The sequence below is a fragment of the Pistacia vera genome, unplaced genomic scaffold (genome assembly GCF_008641045.1).
Source record: "Pistacia vera cultivar Batoury unplaced genomic scaffold, PisVer_v2 Contig121, whole genome shotgun sequence".
In the NCBI taxonomy this organism is placed as follows: Eukaryota; Viridiplantae; Streptophyta; class Magnoliopsida; order Sapindales; family Anacardiaceae; genus Pistacia; species Pistacia vera.
In genome coordinates this window covers 1,351,198-1,374,567 of record NW_022195260.1, presented here as the reverse complement: position 1 = coordinate 1,374,567, position 23,370 = coordinate 1,351,198, and the positions used below count along the sequence as shown (strand labels likewise).

The 23,370-nt window shown below is 35.5% G+C and overlaps 1 pseudogene; it reads right to left on the bottom strand.

Annotated features, from left to right (window-relative positions):
* Window positions 1-7,457: 7,457 nt before the first annotated feature.
* On the bottom strand, window positions 7,458-16,382 carry LOC116113433 (annotated as a pseudogene).
* Window positions 16,383-23,370: the final 6,988 nt, after the last annotated feature.

Sequence of the window (23,370 nt, the reverse complement as noted above, 5' to 3'; positions counted from 1 at the left end):
TGGTAATCCCTAAAAGAGACGATGTCAAATCACATTGATATTTACACACAGCGCTCTGGTGATCTCAAGTCAAAGGACCACTTGCACCACCATCCATAAGAGGATATATTCCATAGACACTGGGTTTACCATCTCGTGTGGAATCCTCTGATGGGCCAGTTCAGTGTACTTGCACAAGCAAGCACCCATGCATTGCACCAAGTTCATGCTCATAACCTTGACATATGAGATCTGTCACTATCTTTTGATAGGGTCATTCAACACGATGATAGTCTCTCCATATTATATGTGTCCTTGTTCAAATTTATACTATGACTATGGATGGTTTAAAAAGGGCCGCCATGTTAGAGTAGGTGCTTTAGAGCTAATCGATTATTGTAAAATTGACTCTTTGTAATAATGTTTATTTATCAATAAAAGGCATATTCTTCTATATCGTGTAAATCATAGTTATATGTAATGATATATGTCCTTAGGATGGTAGAACCATGACGAGGGTATCAAGTATTTCAAATCTTAATAGTGAGAACCCTATGATCACATATGGTGGCATAGAAATGTCTGTAGCCTTAATATTAGTTTGACCAAGGACTGATAATACGGTAAGGCTATCATAGTGTTGAACAACCCTGTTGAAAGACAATGAATGATCTCACTTGTCAAGGTTGTTTGCCAACAACCTGGTACAACACATGGGTGCTTGCTATACACAAATTCACTAGACAGACCCACCAAAGGATTCCATATGGATGTTTGATGAGAATGAAAAATGTCATATTTACCCCCATTAATGTCTAGTCTTTTATACTTATTTGTTGCCTAAATGTACTCATTAATTATTCTATTTTGATTTAGGGATGCAAATGGAGGCGTTAAATGCAAAACGGAACTAATTAGGTGAATTCGGACAGTTTCAACATTGCTTTGTAATCTGGGCATAAACTCTCTCATCCGAGCTCTGATTGAGATACTTCAAATGCTGTAGAACCATAATAAGAGATCTACAAATTTCATGTTTTGATTTGGAGAGGATACTAGCTGTATCAATGTTGTAATCAGGTTTGAAATTGACATACCTGCACTACTGACGTTCTGGAACATTCTGCCTTATCATGCAATTCAAATAGGCAGTTTATTATTGGAAGATTTGAAGACCATGCAAGTTACAGCTAGACACACCCTTTCCTATTTTATTTTAGAACTTTTTTATTTTCAATAATCAGAATTAGATTAGCTTAATGTTTTTAGGATATTAGAAATTTTTAGGAGATTAGTAGAATTCAATACTTGAATTGGATTTTGTTAAAGAGGAGAGAGATTAGACCAGTATGACACACACCTCTTTTCTCCTCTACTGCAATTTTTCTTTTGAATTTTCATGATGGCCTGAGCGGCTAATTTTCATACTTGGTCAAAGGAAACAGAAGCCTCAGAATCAATAAAACTATGAATCTAATTTGTTTTTAGTGTTCGATTTGTGTTTTGAGTATTGAATGTTCTTCTATGCCTATTTTCATGATTGTTTCAATTAATTACTAGGAGGCCTACTAGTTTATTATTGTTGCAATCTATCGCTAAATAGATATCAAATCCCTAATTGTTTGATCCCTCTAATTCATGAGCAACTAAGGTTAAGATTTGCTGCATCGAATTGTTAAATCTAGGAAGAACACTCAATTGAATTAATACAACCGCTTGTGTTTGTTGTTCAACTTCATCGATCTCTCTAGACTTAAGGTGCCACTAGATTAAACCTTTGCGCTTGTCTAGGGTTGTTTAGTAGTAAGATTAATTAGATCCTTGTTTCCTAATTAATTGCAAACTAGGAGAGATAGGAAAATAGTTCCAACGGTGAATATTCAAAGTATGTTGATTTATATTGGCATCGATGATCAGTTGTAAATTCCAATGGTGGATGTTGACTTAGACCAAGGTTGTTTATTTTGATTGTCAATAATTTAATTTAATTTTTTTCTGAAATTGTTTCTGTTTTACTCAATCCCCCCAGCCTTGTTCATGTAACAAAAAAACTCGGCTAGACACTCTTGTGGAACGATCCTTACTCATACTACTACATGTTTTTTTAGGTTTTAATCTTGGTTGCCTAGATAGCATACCAATGTTAACCCTAGTGTCTATGTAATAATCCTCTAACTGTGTAGCGCATTGATCCTTAGACTTGAGATCACCGAAGTGCCTTGTGCACGATTGTGTAGTTTGACACTAGCCCACGTAGTTATATTCAGAGTATCGGTATGGTAATAATTGGCTGCATCGAGAGTGTATCAAACTATGGTGGATCGACAAAGGATTCATCACTTCCAGGTATGAGAGAAGTTATCTCACTGCTCAATTTAGTAAATGGCAATGACACTAAATTTGTGGCCACATGGGATTGAGTTGTTGCTCAATCCAATTTATTAATCTAGTCATTGGTCTAGTAACTAATACAAAGATATCGAGAATCATTGAGTTGACACTATTTCTGTACCTCAACCTCGATGTAATAATAGTTGATGAAGGATTTGATTGCACGGTACCCATATCATTGATAGTAGCTATTTCGTTGAATCCGAATCTATCAGGTGGCCATGATCTTGCTAGGGCTAATCTTTGTCTAGTGTAGTGAGACGATTAATGATGTTTCACGTTACTACTCACTATCGATATGATAGGAGCTTTATGGACAACACTTAGAAGATAATTTAAGAATCAATTTGGTGAAGGGGGTATTTTCGTCTTTAGGACAAAAAGGTATTCGGTAATCTCATAGTGCAGTTAAATTTGTTGAGGTTGTTACCTTTATTTAATTTTAATATTAAATTAAAACAGTGATTATAATTTTATATGTTCACATTATTTAAATGGATTATTATATTAATTAAATGTTAATATTATATACATATATATATATATATATATATTATATATATTATATTACTATATATATATATATATATATATATAAGATTATATATTATTGATTTTAATTAATAATAATTAATTAAAATTAAAATTAAAATACCATAAAGGTGTGTTTGGTTGCAAGGATGGATTAACTTGGGAATCAATGGCTATTCCTATTGGGATTAGCGTTTTAATTAGTGAAACTTAATTAAAACATATATATATTCATTCTTAAATACAAATAACCCTAGCCACCCTCTTCTCTCTTCTCACATTTTTGACATTAGTGGAGAAAAAAATTCTTTTTCTCTTTTAATTCTTGAAGCCTCCTTGTTGTTCTAGCAAAATAAAAGTGGTTTCTATGGATTATCTTCATGTGGACGACGTGAGTGCGATTCTACTTCTACTGAATATGAGCAAAATCAAATTAGAGACATTTGAAGGAGCCTCCAAACATACGTAAGTATTCTGACCCTTGATGGATTTGATTTTATACAGATTTGTTCGTTTACACTAGTTCGTTTTAACAGTAAAAACGTTATAATTTTGCCAGATATTTGGGTTAGAATAATGACAATTCATTTTAAAATTATTATTTCATTGTGCCTTTTTCCGCACGCGAATCTGATCATTCACTTACACACCATTTGGTGCTCATAGAATTCTCACAATTAAGATTTATAACAATAATTCCCTCGTCACTGTTCCAACCTTTTTAGGATATATACTATTTTCTTTACACTGCAATACTAGATGTTATAGTATATGCTCATAACTAAACGATGCCTTTTTATTCATTAATTTGAAATGAGTTTACAAGAGTTAAATCATTGGCTCTGTGCCCCTACCCTAACAGGAACCTCATCATTCTCTAAGTAGTGAGGATGGGTGTCATCCATGACTGTCGGGCCAACCAAGATACCTCAACCAAGCCAATCCTTAAAGCTGGTGTTTGAAGGTGAATTAGTGGACCGCTATTGGTGTCAAAACTTGAAAAGCGTGGGCGATCTCTTCGAATGCCATTGGATTTTTGGCTAAGTTGAGGTAAAAGTCATCTTTGCGTCTCAGCTTGGTAGGAGCCCTAGAGCTGATTCACCACCAACAGTGAATCAGACTTAACTTCAAGTTTTTAACCCCTATTACTTTGTGAAGGAGAGGCGATGATCAATGCTTCGTACTCGGCTTCATTGTTGGTTGCATTAAGCCGCTTGTATGAACTATTGTATGATATCCCCTTCCGAAGAAGTGAAGATGAGTCCTAGCCGCTGTCATTGACTTTGCTTGAACCATCTACTGATAGGATCCATTTGTGATGCATGATCTATCAAGCATAGGAACTCCCTCTTCACCCAAATCGAAGTGTTAGTGTGAAATGGATGAAGTCAACTAGCACTGATACTTGATGGTGGTACAGGGTTGGAAGGAGACTTCAAATTTGCTCAACTCACTGTCCATGAATGAGCAACCTGAGAGGTCGGTTTGTGGAGGATCTTCTTGAAGGGTAAAAGTTAACCACGATCGGTGGCATGGATGTACAGTCTTACTTCCTTGTGGCGGTGATAAGAGTGGCACAGCTTCTCAAGTTGGCTATTCGTGTCTTGACATCAAGCAGAGACCTTGCTGGTGTAGTAGATAGGCAGCTGCTTTCCTTCTTCTTCTCCGATTGTATGGCCGAGATGCCATTTGGATATGGCTAAGTAAGTGAAAAGTCTTCCCCTGTTTTTGGTTTAAAGAGTAAAAGGGCGATGTTAAGTACTTTTCAGTTGGGCCAATGCTTCACATGTTAGGGTCCATTCGAATTTCTTGACTTTTAGGGATGCGGAGAAGTGCATCTCTTCTTCGTATCCCTTATAGTAAGATGTTGGACACTTTCATGCAAGTAGGTAAGGAATGTTCAAGACCACACAGATTTGATCGGGTTAGCCTTGATGTGCGCGTATGTGACCATGTAGCCGAGGAACTTTGAAGGAGAAGTCGAATGAACATTTGGCTAGATTCGGCTTCATATTTTACTTTCGTATAACTCAAATACTTGCCTTAGGGTCAAGGTGTTGCTCGGTCGATCAACAACTTCCCAACATGTCTCGATGTATACTTCCATGGAATCTCCTAATAAGCTGGCAAGCATCCTATTCACAAGTGCGTATGTGCGCCAGCGTTTTTCAAGCCGAACATCATTTCCTTGACAACGGTAAATACCCATTTTAGTGATGAAAACGGTTTTCTCTTGGTCTTTCAGGTGCATGAGTATCTGATTATATCTTGAGAAATGTCCATGAAACTGTAACTTATGTCTACAATGACGTGACTAACATGTCAATGTGGGGAAAGGGGAAGGAATCTTTGGGGCAAGCCTTGTTTAGGTCGGTGAAATCGATGCATACTCTCCACTTCCTGTTCTTCTTCTGAACAATCACTACATTTGCCAACCGTTGGGGTATTGGACCTCCCAAACTAAATCGTTGCTTAGCAGTTCTCTCCACCACCTCATTAATCACCCTGTTGCTCTTTGGAGTGAACTTTCTTCTCTTTTGTTTCACAGGGGGTAGTCAGGTCAACATTTAGTTCTGCACTATTGTTTCGAGGCCGATCCTTGTCATATCGGAGTGAGACTAGCAAAATAGTCTTGGTTCCCCTTGGGAAGAGTCTATGAGCTTTTCTTAGATGTTGAGTCTAAGTTGGGCACCCACTTGGCTCTTTCGATCTGGGTGATCAGGATGTATCTGGACTTCTCTAGCTTCTCCATAGCTAGTTGGTCCGGCTTAACCCCTCCGACCGAGTGGGACTATGGTTGCTACATAATCCCTTGCTTGGTCTTGAAGGCATATGATTACAATCCCTAAAAGCCTTCTAGTCTCCCAAATTTCATTTATTCCCCACTTGGTAGGGAACTGAATGGTCTAGCAGAAGGTGGAGGGGATGGACGCTGCCATGGATCCAGTGGATCACATTGTAAGGGGAGGGCCTTCTAGTATCATGAAGTGTTTGGAGGTTTGATCCCTCGGCATAGACCTTAGGCATATATCTCCCCTACCGTGTATTATGTTCCAAACTAAAACCAACGAGTAGAGTAGACCGACGGATGATGTTTGACTCATCTATTCCTATGACTTTGAGTGCCTCAAGGAATAGGATGTTCGCGGATGACCCAGGGTCTACGAGGATCCTCTTGACGAGGATATTGGCTATCTGGATAGTGATGACTAGAGCATCATGGTGGGGGTTTAAGAGCGTCACCACTTCGTTATCAATGAACTCCACGGTGGATCTAGTTGGAAAAGGCCAACTGGGCGCATGACCGGCCAAATCCAGTTGGTCATGTGTCGTAATGCCAGATTTCGACGGTGGTAGCCAAAATCTGGCAACTGTGTGTAGTAGGAGTGTTTTTGTCATTTTATAAAATTTTTATGTATTGGGGTGTTTAGTTAATTAGCAAACCTAGGGGGTTTTTTATTGATTTTTAAATTCTACCTCGTAATAATCACCCAACCCTACCTATCAATAATATTTTAAAAATACTACTCAAAATAATAAAACAAACACACCATAATATTTCCGAATAATTTATGGCCGCCCAAATCCTACTATCTTTTGGCATACAATTAAATGTTCTTGGAAAGGCAGTGGCATGGCATTAATTTCAATTCCCATATCTCAACTAAAGTAATTGGACAGGCTAATATCGCTATTTCAATATTCAAATTGCTTTTGCCTTATATATATATAACTTTCCCATTTCTGTAAGGAATATCTAATTAAAGATTAAAAAATAAATATATAAAAATCTTACTAGATAATCATTTGCAATGAACTGGTCATTTAAACAATAAGATATAGATCTCACAAAAATTACTGTAACTCTATATATGAAATTAATGGATTATATTTGTTAATACTTGATTTTGATACCAACAAATCGCACGTACAAAGTGTTAAACTGCTCTTAGAAATTACACGTGAATAATTATGATAATCTAATGCATAGACTAAATAATAAATGAGAGATTGTTTTTAAAGTGGTTCGGATGTTTAAAGCAAATCCTACGTTCATTGTGATTTTATTATTCTCTAACTATTTTTATGATATTGACTATAAGGCATACAAAAATAGAGAAATATTTTGTTTACAATGAAAAATAATGAAGCTCAAATATATACTCAGCTCGCTCAAATCTATGCTCAACCTCTCTTTTTCATGAAGACAGGTGTCAATTTATACTTTTGAAGTTAATATAATGAGTGCTTTTATAAGTTGTCCTAACACCTTAAAACCACTCCTTAATCTTTATCTTAAAATAAAATAGGATTAATATAAAATATCTCTTGGAGACAGTTCAGATTTTTGACAGTTAATATCACCTTATTTTTAAGTGTTTATTGAACTTTAATTAATGGTGCTGACTTTAGTGTGTATTTTTTGCACAACAATATTCATAGAAGTGTCTACACATAAAAACGATAAATCGGAAAATATTAAATACCTATTATTTTATAAAATTCATAACTATACTTCTCTATCAGAGAAATTTATTAGAATTTGTCATTGCCTTCTAACCTGAGTAGAATTTTCTTGTACGGATATACAGTATGAAAGCTAGGAAAGTCCCAAAGAAACAAAGAGACCCCCAGAAAATGAAAGTATATCTGTAGCAATCCATTCCAATGCATTGGCCATGTTCATTGCTTCCCTTATGATAAATAAAAGCGGCTACGTAGCCGTAAAGAAAGGAGCCAATTGGAATATTTGCAACCACGATGTTATGGTTGACACTGAAATTCTTAGAACCAAACAGCTCGGTGGTTGTGGATACCGATAAGGAAGTAATTGCTCCTGTACAGATCCCTATAATGGCAGTGCTCACATAGAGAGCAACGTTGGTTGTGTTTAGAAGTAAAATGAAAGCTCCTGCCATCGGAGCCGTTAATGCAACTATCGAACCTGTGCCTGAAATTATNTAGCTGTATCAATGTTGTAATCAGGTTTGAAATTGACATACCTGCACTACTGACGTTCTGGAACATTCTGCCTTATCATGCAATTCAAATAGGCAGTTTATTATTGGAAGATTTGAAGACCATGCAAGTTACAGCTAGACACACCACTTTCCTATTTTATTTTAGGACTTTATTTTATTTTCAATTAATCAGAATTAGATTAGCATTAATGTTATTTTAGGATATTAGAATATTTTTAGGAGATTTAGTAGAATTCAAATACTTGAATTGGATTTTTGTTAAAGAGGAGAGAGATTAGACCAGTATGACACACCTCTTTTTCTCCTCTACTGCAATTTTTCTTTTGAATTTTCATGATGGCCATGAGCGGCTAATTTTCATAACTTGGTCAAAGGAAACAGAAGCCTCAGAATCAATAAAACTATGAGATCTAATTTGTTTTTAGTGTTCGATTTGTGTTTTGAGTATTGAATGTTCTTCTATGCCTATTTTCATGATTGTTTCAATTAATTACTAGGAGGCCTACTAGTTTATTATTTGTTGCAATCTATCGCTAAATTAGATATCAAATCCCTAATTGTTTGATCCCTCTAATTCATGAGCAACTAAGGGTTAAGAATTTGCTGCATCAGGAATTGTTAAATCTTAGGAAGAACACTCAATTGAATTAAATACAACCGCTTGTGTTTGTGTTGTTCAACTTCATTGATCTCTCTAGATCTTAAGGTTGCCACTAGATTAAACCTTTAGCGCTTGTCTAGGGTTGTTTAGTAGTAAGATTAATTAGATCGCTTGTTTCCTAATTAATTGCAACTAAGGAGAGATAGGAAAATAGTTCCAACGGTGAATATTCAAAGTATGAATTGATTTATATTTGCATCGATGATCAGTTGTAAAATTCCAATGGTGGATGTTGACTTAGACCAAGGTTTGTTATTTTGATTGATTTCAATAATTTAATTTAATTATTTTTCCTGAAATTGTTTCTGTTTTACTCAAATCCCCCCAGCCTTGTTCATGTAACATAAAAACTCGGCTAGACACTCTTTGTGGGAACGATCCTTACTCATACTACTACATGTGTTTTTAGGTTTTAATCTTGGTTGCCTACGATAGCATACCAATGTTAACCCTAGTGTCTATGTAATAAATCCTCTAACGAATGGTAGCGCATATGATCCTTAGACTTGAGATCACCGAAGTGCCTTGTGCACTGATTGGTGTAGTTTGACACTAGCCCAACGTAGTTATATTCAGAGATATCGGTATGGTAATAATTGGCTGCATCGAGGAGTGTATCAAGACTATGGTGGATCGACAAAGGATTCATCACTTCCAGGTATGAGAGAAGTTATCTCACTGCTCAATTTAGTAAATGGCAATGACACTAAATTTGTGGCCACAATGGGATTGAGTTGTTGCTCAATCCAATTTATTAATCTAGTCATTGGTCTAGTAACTAAATACAAAGATATCGAGAATCATTGAGGTTGACACTATTTCTGTACCTCAACCTCGATGTAATAATAGTTGATGAAAGGATTTGATTGCACGGTAACCATATCATTGATAGATAGCTATTTCGTTGAATCCGAATCTATCAGGTGGCCATGATGCCTTGCTAAGGGCTAATCTTTGTCTACGTGTAGTGAGACGATTAATTGATGTTAATCACGTTACTACTCACTATCGATATGATAAGGAGCTTATGGGACACACACTTAGAAGATAATTTAAGAATCAATTTGTGAAAGGGGGTATTTTCGTCTTTAGGACAAAAAGGTATTTCGGTAATCTCATAGTGCAGTTAAATTTGTTGAGGTTGTTACCTTTATTTAATTTTAATATTAAAATTAAAATCAGTGATATATAATTTAACTATATGTTCACATATATTTAAATGGATTATTATTATTAATTAAATGTTAATATTATATATATATATATCTATATATATATATATATATATATATATATATATATATATATATATATATATTAATTGATTTTATTGTAATAATAATTAATTAAATTAAAATTAAAATACCATAAAGGTGTGTTTGGTTGCAAGGATGTGATAACTTGGGAATCAAGGGCTATTCCTATGGGATTAGCTTTTAATTAAGTGAACTTAATTAAACATATTATATCATTCATTAATACAAATAAAACCCTAGCCACCCTCTTCTCTCTTTCTCACTTTTTGACATTAGTGGAGAAAAAAATTCTTTTTCTCTTTTTAATTCTTGAAGCCTCCTTGTTGTTCTAGCAAAATAAAGTGGTGTTCTATGGATTATCTTCATGTGGACGACGTGAGTGCGATTCTACTTTGAATCATGAGCAAATCAATTAGAGACATTTGAAGAGCCTCCAACATACGTAAGTATTCTGACCCTTGAATGGATTTGATTTTATACAGATTTGTTTCGTTTACACTAGTTTCGTTTTAACATGTAAAAACGTTATAATTTTGCCTAGATTTTGGGTTTAGAATAATGACAATTCATTTTTAAAATTATTATTTCATTGTGCCTTTTTCCGCAACGCGAATCTGATCATTCACTTACAACCATTTGTGCTCATAGAATTCTCACAATTAAGAGTTTATAACATTAATTCCCTCGTCACTGGTTCCAACCTTTTAAGGATATATACTATTTTCTTACACGCAATAACTAGATGTTATAGTATATGCTCATAACAACGATGCCTTTTTATTCATTAATTTGAAATGAGTTTACAAGAGTTAAATCATTGCCTCTAGTGCCCCTACCCTAACAGGAACCTCATCATCTCTAAGTATGGAGGATGGTGTCATCCATGACTTGTCGGGCCAACCAGAGATACCTCAACCAAGCCAATCCTTAAGCTGGTGTTTGAAGGTGAATTAGTGAGCCGCTATTGGTGTCCAAAACTGAAAAGCCGAGTCGGCGATCTCTCTCGAATGCCGATTGGATTTTTTGGCTAAGTTGAGGTAAAAGTCATCTTTGCGTCTAGCTTGGTAGGAGCCCTAGAGCTGATTCACCACCAACAGTGAATCAGACTTAACTTCAAGTTTTTAACCCCTATTACTTTAGTGAAGGAGAGGCGATGATCAATGCTTCGTACTCGGCTTCATGTTGGTTGCTTAAGCCGCATTGTATGAACTATTGTATGATATCCCCTTCCGAAGAAGTGAAGATGAGTCCTAGCCGCTGTCATTGACTTTGCTTGAACCATCTACTGATAGATCCATTTGGATGATGCATGATCTATCAAGCATAGGAACTCCCTCTTCACCCAAATCGAAGTGTTAGGTTTGAAATGGATGATGAAGTCAACTAGCACTTGATACTTGATGTGGTACAGGGTTGGAAGGAGACGTCAAATTTGCTCAACTCTACTGTCCATTGAATGAGCAAACCTGAGAGGTCTGGTTTGTGGAGGATCTTCTTTGAAGGGTAAGAAGTTAGGACCACGATCGGGTGGCACTGGATGTACAGTCTTAACTTCCTTGTGGCGGTGATGAGTGAGCACAAGCTTCTCAAGTTGGCTATGTCGTTGTCTTGACATCAAGCAGAGACTTGCGGTGTAGTAGATAGGCAGCTGCTTTCCTTCTCTTCTCCGATTATATGGCCGAGATGGCATTTGGATATGGCTAAGTAAGTGAAAAGTCTTCCCCTGTTTTTGGTTTAAAGATTAAAAGAGGCGATGTTAAGTACCTTTCAGTTGGGCCAATGCTTCACATGTTAGGGTCCATTCGAATTTCTTGGACTTTTGAGGAGGCGGAGAAGTGTCATCTCTTCTTCGTATCCCTTATAGTAAGATTTGGACATCTTTCATGCAAGTAGGTAAAGGAATGTTCAAGACCACACAGATTTGGTCGGGGTTAGCCTTGATGTGCGCTATGTGACCATGTAGCCGGAACTTTGAAGGAGAACGAATGAACATTTGGCTAGATTCGCTTCATATTTTACTTTCTAGTACCTCAAATACTTGCCTTAGGTGGTCAAGGTGTTGCTCGGTCGATCAACAACTTCACAACATGTCTCGATGTATCTTCCATGGAATCTCCATAATAAGCTGGCAAGCATCCTATTCACAAGATGCGTAGGTGGCGCCAGCGTTTTTCAAGCCGAACATCATTTCCTGACAACGGTAATACCCATTTTAGTGATGAAAACGGTTTTCTCTTGGTCTTTCAGGTGCATGAGTATCTGATTATATCTTGAGAAATGTCCATAACTTAGTAACTTATGTCTAGCAATGACGTGACTAACATGTCAATGTGGGGAAAGGGGAAGGAATCTTTGGGGCAAGCCTTGTTAAGGTCGGTGAAATCGATGCATACTCTCCACTTCCTGTTCTTCTTCTGAACAATCACTACATTTGCAACCAGTTGGGGTATTGGACCTCCCAAACTAAATCGTTGCTTGCAGCTTCTCCACCACCTCATTAATCACCCTGTTGCTCTTTGGAGTGAACTTTCTTCTCTTTTGTTTCACAGGGGGTAGTCTAGGTCAACATTTAGTTCTGCACAATTGTTTCGAGGCCGATCCTTGTCATATCAGTGAGACTAAGCAAAATAGTCTTGGTTCCCCTTGACGAAGTCTTGGCTTTTCTTAATGTTGAGTCTAAGTTGGGCACCCACTTGGCTCTTTCGATCTGGGTGATCAGGATGTATCTGGACTTCATCTAGCTCTCCTAGCTAGTTGGTCCGGCTTACCCCTCCGACCGAGTGGGACTATGGTTGCTACATAATCCCTTGCTTGGTCTTGAAGCGATATGATTACAATCCCTAAAAGCCTTCTAGTCTCCCAATTTCATTTATTCCCCACTTGGTAGGGAACTGGTCTAGCAGAATGGGAGGGGATGGACCGCATGCCATGGATCCAGTTGGCATCACATTGTAAGGGGAGGGGACTTCTAGTATCATGAAGGTGGTTTGGAGTTTGATCCCCCGGCATAGACCAGTAAGCTATATATCTCCCCTACCGTGTATTTGTTCCAAACTAAAACAACACGAGTAGAGTACCGACGATGATGTTGACTCATCTATCCTATGACTTTGAGTGCCTCAAGGAATAGGATGTTCGCGATGACCTAGGGTCTACGAGGATCCTCTTGACGAGGATATTGGCTATGGATGTGATGACTAGAGCATCATGGGGGGTTTTAAGAGCGTCACCACTTCGTTATCAATGACCTCCACGGTGGATCTGCTGAAAAGGCCAACTGGGCGCATGACCGGCCAAATCCAGTCTGGTCATGTGTCTTAACGCCAGATTTCGACGGTGGTAGCCAAAATCTGGCAACTGTGTGTGTGGAGTTTTTTGTCATTTTAAAAATTTTATGTATTGGGTGTTTAGTTAATTAGCAAACCTAGGGGGTTTTTTTTGATTTTTAAATTCTACCTCGTAATAATACCCCAACCCTACCTACCTAATATTTTAAAAATACTACTCAAAATAATAAAACAAACACACCATAATATTTCGAATAATTTATGGCCGCCCAAATCCTACTATTTTTGGCATACAATTAAATGTTCTTGGAAAGGCAGTGGCATGGCATTAATTTCAATTCCCATATCTCAACAAAGTAATTGGACAGGCTAATATCGCTTTTCAATATTCAAATTGCTTTTGCCTTATATATATATAACTTTCCCATTTCTGTAAGGAATATCTAATTAAAGATTAAAAATAAATATATAAAAATCTTACTAGATAATCATTTGCAATGAACTGGTCTTTAAACATAAGATATAGATCTCACAAAATTACTGTAACTCTATATATGAAATTAATGGATTATATTTGTTAATACTTGATTTTGATACCAACAAATCGCACGTACAAAGTGTTAAACTGCTCTAAATTACACGTGAATAATTATGATAATCTAATGCATAGACTAAATAATAAATGAGAGATTGTTTTTAAAGTGGTTCGGATGTTTAAAGCAATCCATGTTCATTGTGATTTTATTATTCTCTAACATTTTTAATATTGACTATAAGATATACAAAATGGAGAAATATTTTGTTTACAATGAAAATAATGAAGCTCAAATATATACCCAGCTCGCTCAAATCTATGCCAACCTCTTTTTCATGAAGACAGGTGTCAATTTATACTTTTGAAGTTAATATAATGAGTGCTTTTTAAGTTGTCCTAACACCTAACAACTCCTTATTTTTATCTTAAAATAAAAGATTGATATAAAATATCTCTTGGAGACAGTTAAGTTTTTGACAGTTAATATCACCTTATTTTTAAGTGTTTATTGAACTTTAATTAAGGTGCTACTTAGTGTGTATTTTTCACAACAATATTCATAACGTGTCTACACATAAAACGATAAATCGGAAAATATTAAATACCATTATTTTATAAAATTCATAACTATACTTCTCTATCAGAGAAATTTATTAGAATTTGTCTTGCCTTCTAACCTGAGTGAATTTTCTTGTACGATATACAGTAGAAAGCTAGGAAAGTCCCAAGAAACAAAGAGACCCCCAGAAAATGAAAGTATATCTGTAGCAATCCATTCCAATGCATTGGCCAGTTCATTGCTTCCCTTTGATAAATAAAAGCGGCTACGTAGCCGTAAAGAAAGGAGCCAATTGGAATATTTGCAACCACGATGTTATGTTTGACACTGAAATTCTTAGAACCAAACAGCTCGTGGTTGTGGATACCGATAAGGAAGTAATTGCTCCTGTACAGATCCCTATATTGGCAGTGCTCACATAGAGAGCAACGTTGGTTGTGTTTAGAAGTAAAATAAAGCTCCTGCCATCGGAGCCGTTAATGCAACTATCGAACCTGTGCCTGAAATATATACTTGCTCCTGACAAACAGACAAAAACCCACTATATTACTACTACTTGTACGTCTCTAGCAAACTAGTAACAAGTGTACCAATAGAAATGAGTCGTCCTTCAATATTGACCAACTCTCTGACACTGGTATGTTGTGTGTACATATATAGAGAAAAATTCTCAGATACCAAGGTTGGAGTTTTTAATATATGAACCAAAAGAAAGGATTAGTCTCTGATTTCTTATTTTTTATTTTATGAAAAAGCAATTAGTCACACAACTTGAATGACATTTGCTCAGAATATATATATATTTCATTAACCGCCTATCAGAAGTAGATGCAACCTTCTGATTAACCAAAAAAAAATGAGTAATGCACCACCAAACACCAATAACGGCCCGTTGGAAGGAAGAGTAGGGCTCATTTCACCTATGTCTATATATTCTATTTTGATTCTTTTCTAAAAAATATCACCTCTGTGCCTAAATAAGGTGAGATATATGAGAGTAACCAAAATTTTATTATATCTTTTTTGTTCATTTTATGTAATTAGTAAGAGCATGATGCTAAATAAGAGTAAGAACAAAGACATACCTTGAGAAAAGTAGTCGAAAAGAGATGGCAAGAGACGGCCAAAGAAACCGATTGAAAAATAAGAAACGAGAGAAGGTCCAGAGAACCCACGTGACCGGCTATTTGTCCCAAGTTGTTCAGAAACACAAGACCAAGATTTGCACCAAATAAATATACAAAAAATACAACCAAAATTCCACTCTCTTCACCATCACTTCACCCCAATTTCCTCCATTACACCAATCTCATGATCTTCAATCTCCTTACATTTCTTCATCTTCCCTTACTCCGTTCTCCACTCTCTCCACACTCATATTCTCTTCTATTTTTGAATTATACACCTTGGCTCTCCATTTACCCACATTTTATCGCTAAGACATCTCTAATCTTTTCTCCAAATAGAATCACTGATGACTAATAGACATACTATCATACCAATCATATTCTTAAGCGGCGACATATTTTTGACGCCCAATTAAAGCTACCAATAATGCATAAGTTCCCGTGACTATTGTATCACAAACATAACAATGACCCCGCCTCTCATTCTTCTACATTTTCCAACTTTAACATCTCTAAGTAAGGCGCGGCTATGACACAAACGAGTAAAGGAGATGGAATTGAGAAGGAGATAACTTGAGCCTTTTTAGTGGGAATGTATAAGGCATCGACAATACCTGTATAGATTTTTGCACTTAATCCTAAGTAGCTAGTTGTTATTCCACGGCTACTTGACGATTTGATGGGAAGTTTCTAATGATTACAACATAACAAACGGTATTGATCCAACAAATGCTATTTCCTGCCACAACAGTGAGTAAAAAGATATAGCCATATGAAAAGAGGAGATTTGGTTTGTGATGAAGAGATATTGCAAACCGTAACCGATCAAACCAAATAGCAGCACAAACATGAGAACGAGCCAGAGTGGCATATAACAGCTGCAATGCCTGAAATCCAACCGAAAAGCTTGCCGGCGTCTGAGGCGAGGAAGAGTTGTTGAGTTGGAGTTGGGATATGGAAAGAAGAGTTTTTCAGTTGGGATGAGTAAGCAGGGAAATTTGTGTTTGTTCCGTTTATGGATTGAAGCCATACTGCCCCCACCAAGCTCAGCCATTGAATAAAGGTTTGAGGCATGGCGGGAAGTAGATTTCAGGTTCTAAATGATTTGCTTTGCAGTGAGTGGGGTGATGGGTATTTAATAAGGTGTAAATTTTTGTGCATGTAAAAAATAGAAGGCCACAAGGAGAGCAATGTGTAAAGAGATATTGAAAAAGTCAGCAGTATTGTGCATAGACAATGACATGTAACATGATATAAGCTGCTTAATTTGCTCAGCAAATCAAGAAAAAAAAAAGGGGGGGCAAAATGTCAGACTATCCTTAAGATTTTGGAATTCACATTAACATAATAACTTTCATTCATTTTTATTATATGAGCCCTCAAAGTTTAAAGTATTTATCACATGCACTCCTTTGCCTTAACTCAATTATATTGTCATTAGGTTTACAAAACTGACTTTTAATAAGACCAAGGTTACTATTTTCTTACAATATATATATGGTAGCCGAGTTGTTCGGGTTAGCTTGCGCATACCTCAATCAATTCTCAGAGTTAATTGAACACCTTACAAACTCAAGGGATTAGATAAGCCACAATATTATTATAATAAATGACTTCAAGGTTTGAACTCAAAAAATTAAGGAAGGAAGCAAACTTTCTTGAATACCAGGCCAACCCGTTGGAGTTTTCTTACAATATTTTCTTATCAAACCAAAGTTATCATTGCACCCATTCACCATAAATGACAACATGGCAGAGTTGGACAAAGGAGTGCCCATGATACAATTTTCAAACTTTGAGGGTTTATTTGATAAAAGAGCAAAAATTATAATCCAAATGTAAATTTAAAAATTTAAAGGGTACTTTATGCTATTATCCCAAATAACATACGTACTAATATTAATGTGGCTGTGCACATAAAAATGTGGTTTTCTGTCGACCACCACCTTTACTTTGAGAACATTAATGTTATGGTTACGTGCATTACTATTCGATATGTTATTAATTTGAAATTGAATTGAACCCTAATTTCAGAAAATGTATTTATTTGATTTACTAGCTAGCATGGCTATGGAGATATGATTCTTGACAACAGTAAATGCATTATGAAAACCATTAGTCAAGTATAGTTAATTTAATCAAGGTTAAAGTATAAGAAAATTGAAGAATTAATATTAATTGAATGGTTAATTTATTTGAATATAACCTACTGGATATTAATTATATATCTATAATATTATTCATGATCTAAACAGGGGCTTGCAGTTTGACTTGAACCTTTATCTCAGCTGTAATTTGTTTATTATAATTTTAATTTAAAGAGTGAATATAAAAATCTGTGAAATAATATCTAAAGCTGACATCATGCATGAGAAATACGTAGTGCCCACCGGATAGTTGTGAACCACGCAGATGGTGGGTCGGGTCCACTCTGAAATGGGATCAATCTAGCTCTCTAAATCGAGATTACAAAAAATTCCCCCACGAGGTTTGAGTTAAATAAAAATACCCCCAGAGAATTCTTGAAGTGAAAAATCCACCCAGTCCCTTTGTTTACCTAAAAGATTAAAATACCCTAAATTATTGCTTTTAAGTTTCTTATTAAATTTATTATATTGTGTGTTTTTATTAAATTTGCATGTGTTTAGTTTGATTTATGTGTTTGAAATGAGATTTGGAAAATGATAACGGATTTTATGTACGAATTTATAAAATAGTAAAAAAAATATTTATTTATTTTGGGTCAACTTACGCGTACCTTAACTAATCCTCGAAGCCTATTGAACATCCTACAAGTCCAATGTTCCAGGTAAGCTACAAATGTGATATGTGTTTTAAGGTAGTTTAAACATAGGAAGTTAATAAAGGGAACAAACCTTCTTGACCACAAGACCAATAAGGTTAATAATTTTTTTTACAAAAAATAAATAATAAATAAAATCATTAATTTTTTTACAAATTCCTAAATGAAATACATTATCATCTTCTAATGGGGTGTTTGTATGAGTTTATAAGCTGGTTCGACCAGCTTATAAGCTCTAAAATCAAGCTGGCATGTTTATTTATGACTTTTTTAGGCTTATACGACCCATCACCCCCCCCCCCCCCACCCAAAAAAAAATACCCAATTTGTTTTTTATTATTATTATATTATTGTTTTTTTTTTTTTTTTTTTTTGCTTATAAGTACTTGAAAATTTTAAATATTAATTAATTGCCCCTATTTAATTTTAATATTCATTATAACCTTATTTTTTATTTGATAAAATAATGAGTACCATTTTTAGTTATTTTAATAATAAAATATACTTAAGTCACATTTTACCAAGAAAGTCAACTACTATCAGTTACTTATAGTATTTTAACCAAACATGCAATCACTCAAATTTTAAATACTTATAAGCTCAAATTACCTTATAAACACTAGTTGTATACGTAATTTCATACGTTGGTCAAACTAGCTTTAAATCTGATACTCAAACACATAAATCAAATTAAACATATGAAAATTTAATTAAAAAAAAAAAGAGGTATACATCAAGTTTAAATAAGAAACCTATGATAAGGAGATTTTTAGTCTTTTTCGTGAAGAATTGGGTGGATTTGTCAATTTCAAAATTCTCTAAATGTATTATACTTAACTCAAACCTAATGGGTGCTTTAGATCTCTTTGTAAATCTGAAATGAAACTCGCAATTGCATGCTAATTGAGACAACCCATTTTGGACGCCTTCAACCTTCACCTCCCATAACTAATAAAACAGCTAGCCGTCCTTTTCTTTTACATTACATAACTATTTCACTCGTTAAATCTCTACTCAAGCAATCTGAGTTCTTTTCATTTAGGTCATGTTTAGTCTCTGGATTGGAGTGAAATGGGAATAACTATTAGGAATAGAAATTAATGGAATGGAAATATTAAGAAAAAATGGATCGGGATCACATTGCTAGTAATGGATCGGGACCTGTAATATACTGTATAGCTAGTAATGCTTTGAGAAATAAATGATAAAATCCACTAAATAACTTATAACTTTTTTAAACATATATACATAATATAAAATCCGAAAATTCTAATTTTAATTCATATAACTATATGAACAAAATACTAATATATTTTAGAAAGCACAGGGTAATCTTGAACAGTGCCGCCAAACTCCTCCGCTTCTTGACGTCCCACCCGGTCGTAAATCATTTAGTACCTGCAAAACAGTAAAATAACAGAGTTAGCACTAATTGCTCAGTAAGTAAACCAAACTGCACTACTGTCTTTTCTCCATTACTCATGTTCTGATTTTCCTTTTCTCACTTTAATCTTTGATAGTATTCTTCATTCTTTTTTGATATTCTGCATTCTTTTCTGATACTCTGATTTGCTACTTATCAACGTGCAAAGACAATGAATAAAATTATACATCGTTGAGCACATCAGAAATACTGAATCATGTAAGTAGCATAATACATATGCAGAATAATAAACTTTCTCAAGAAAAGAACTTTCTTTTCTTTTCTGTTTTCTATCTCTTATGTTGTATCTCTTTCTTTTCTTCTCTATTTCTCTTTTTTTTCTTTCTTCTTTCTAATTTGTCGATCGGACTAGGTTGATGCATGGATTTGGAACCCTAGCTATGTGAGTGGGTACAGTCCTCATATACATGCATTACTGACGGACTGTACAAATATTGTATCTCTCTGTTGTGGCCGCTCGCTCGTGGCGACATGCATGTAGGTATGCTCTGCTGGGTATAGTCCTCATCCACATACACTATTGACAGACTATACAAATATTGTATCTCTCCCCTGTGGGTGCCCGCTCGAGCGACGTGTATGTGGACATCTCTGTCACTCACGGGTTCCCCATTGCAAAAACCTTAAACATAGCATGCTATAGAAGAGAATAGAAAAAGATACTATACACATTTCAACATGAATTTCCAAGCTATGGAAATTCTACACTTGCATTCTTTAGTAAATGAGAAAATACACATACTTGCATGTTAGCTAAAAAGAAATCTACAAGCCATTTTCTTTTCTTTCTTTTTCTCATTCTTTGCTAACATATTCTTTCATATTCTCATTTACTAAATCAAGGCTATATATAAATGATGTGCACAATATATGCATGATCAAGCCCATTCTTTAATATGCTTTCCAAGTTCACATACACAAACTTGCAAATTCATTATGGCATAATGGTATGTCATGACATATTCTACCATTCTCTACTATCTCAAGTGCCATATCAAAGTAACACTTTAACATGCAATTCTTCTCTAACACTTTCATGTGCTATTCAAGAAGTAGTAATGGTTCAAGTGAATAGAACCAAGCACTAAGGGCCATTTCTCTCATGGAACTAACATGACCAAGTGATATATTAAATTTTGGCATAACAATATGAACACTAACATTTTACCCTCGGTTTAAGCCCAACATAATCTTCCTACTTCAATTCTTGCCTTTCTCTAAACCTTTCTTCAAAAAGGTTTAACCAACTCATGCATGCATTTTCTCTTTGGATTTTCATCAAACACTTCAAAAGCACATGCAACTACCATGTTGGCTACACTTCCACATCTCTCTAAATCCACCAAAATTTGAGCAAAAACTCACTAATTATAGCATCAAACCTGGCCATTTTCAACAATTTTCAACACTTCCAAATTTCCATCACTAATTCTTCCATAATTCCATCAATTCATCACATACTCATGTTAGGAAATGATCAAGTCATGGCAGCGGAAAACAAAAATCATAAACAACATGGATCATTCCTTATAACCAAGATCAGAGCACAAATTTAACAATTTATACATTAAATACAAATCTGCAGGAAAATCAGTTTAAAGTTAAGAAACCATACGCACGTTTGGAGGCTCCTCCAACTTATCTCTAAATGGGTTTCGCTGTCGATCCAAGGGTAGGATCGAACCATCGTTAGTCCACACGAAGATAACTCCAAGGAACTAAAGAAGGATTTGCTAGATCCTCTTTAGCCTTAAGAACCAAGAACAAAATCAAAATAAAATTTTTATTCGAGCATAAAAGCAATATGGCGTGGAAGAGAGAAAAGGGGGTTGGAGTTTTAGCTTTGTGAATCAAAAGAATTGATTATTTAATTTCACAAAGTGTTGCACTTATATAGTGCACACTATGCCCTATTCCATCATGGAATAGGCTTGGGCATCAACCCAAACAACCCCTATGTCTAAACAGCCCCATTTAGATATTTAATTATTATTATTATTATTATTTCAATTAAAATAAATTAATATATATCATATATTAACATCTAACAATAACAATAATTCATTTAAATATATGAGAACACATATTTAAATATAATCTCACTTATTTAATTTTAATAACAAATTAGATAAAGGCTATAACCTTAGCAAATTTAATTGCACTGTGAGATTACCAAAATACCCTTTCACCTAAAAAGACGAAAACACCCTTCTTATAAACTGGTTCTTAAATTATCTTCTATGTGTGTGACCCATAGGCTCCTCATTATACCGATAGTGTGTAGTATCGCGATTAACACCAATTAATCATCTCACTACACACAAACCAAGATTGGCCCCTAGCAAGGCATCATTTCAACGATATAGTTACCGCACAATCTAATCCTTTCATCATCTGTTATCTCAATGAGATCGAGGGGCATAGAAATAGTTTCAACCTCGGTTACTCTCAATAGTATGTGCTCAAAGCACATGAGACATCAATCCGAGTACATATCATGGCATACATGATGGATCTAATTGTTGATGCATATGGGATCCTCTTCATCCTATCTCTCTCATCTTGTGTTCTATGACACATTTCCTTAGAGAGATAAACACCATGTGACATCGGAAGAAATCCCTTCTTGGATTCTTCCATATTGAATCTTTTAAGTACTTTGTCAATATATGCACTCTGACTTAGGCCAAGCAACCTACGCGATCTATCACGATAGATCTTTATTCCACGGATGTAGGTTGCTTCCCTTAAGTCCTTCATGGAGAAGCACTTGGATAACCAAGTCTTTTCTGACTACAAGTTTGGTATATCATTCCTGATCAGAAGTATGTCATCGACATACAACACTAGGAATGCCACGGCGCTCCCACTCACTTTCTTGTAAACACAAGGCTCATCTTCATTCTTGATAAAACTAAATTCTTTTACGGCTTCATTGAAACGAATGTTCCAGCTCCTTGAAGCTTGCTTGAGTCCATAAATGGATCTCTACAACTTGCATACCCTATCAGCTTACCCATCAAGAACGAAACCATCGAGTTGTGTCATATACACATCCTCTTCAATGTTTTCGTTTAGGAAAGTTTTTTTGACATCCATTTGCCAAATCTGATATTCATGATATGCAGTAATCGCAAGTATAATCCAGATGGATTTAATCATGGCAATCGGTGAAAAGGTTTCTTCATAGTCAATACCTTGTATTTGTTTGAAACCTTTGGCAACCAGTCGTGCCTTATAAGTATGCACCTTGTCATCCATGTCAGTCTTCTTCTTGAAGACCCATTTACACCCTATGGGTTTTACCCCTTCAGGTGGTTCCACTAGAGACCATACTTGGTTTTGGTACATGGAGTCCATCTCAGATTTCATGGCTTTAAGTCATTCAACGGAATTTGGATCCGATATAGCGTCTTTGTAGGTTCTGGGTTCATCGTTTTGATAGACTAGTACGTCATCATGTTAAGTCACGAGATAACTGTATCTCTTGAGCTTATGGTGTACTCTCCTAGATCTACACAACTCCTGTGCTACCTTAGGCGGTTCACTTTCATCCACAAGTTGTGGAGTAACCTCTTCATAATGTTCAACCATTTCCTATGGCACATCATCTCATCCTTTGTCTGGTATAATTTGTGGTTCTAGAACTTCATCGAGTTCTACTTTTCTCCAACTAGTACTTCTTAGAAAAAATTCCTTTTCTAGGAAGACACCAGAACGAGCAACAAAAATTTTACGGTCTTCTGGGTGGTAGAAATAGTATCCTTTGGATAGCCCACAAATATACATTTACAGGATTTTGGGCCCAGCTTGTT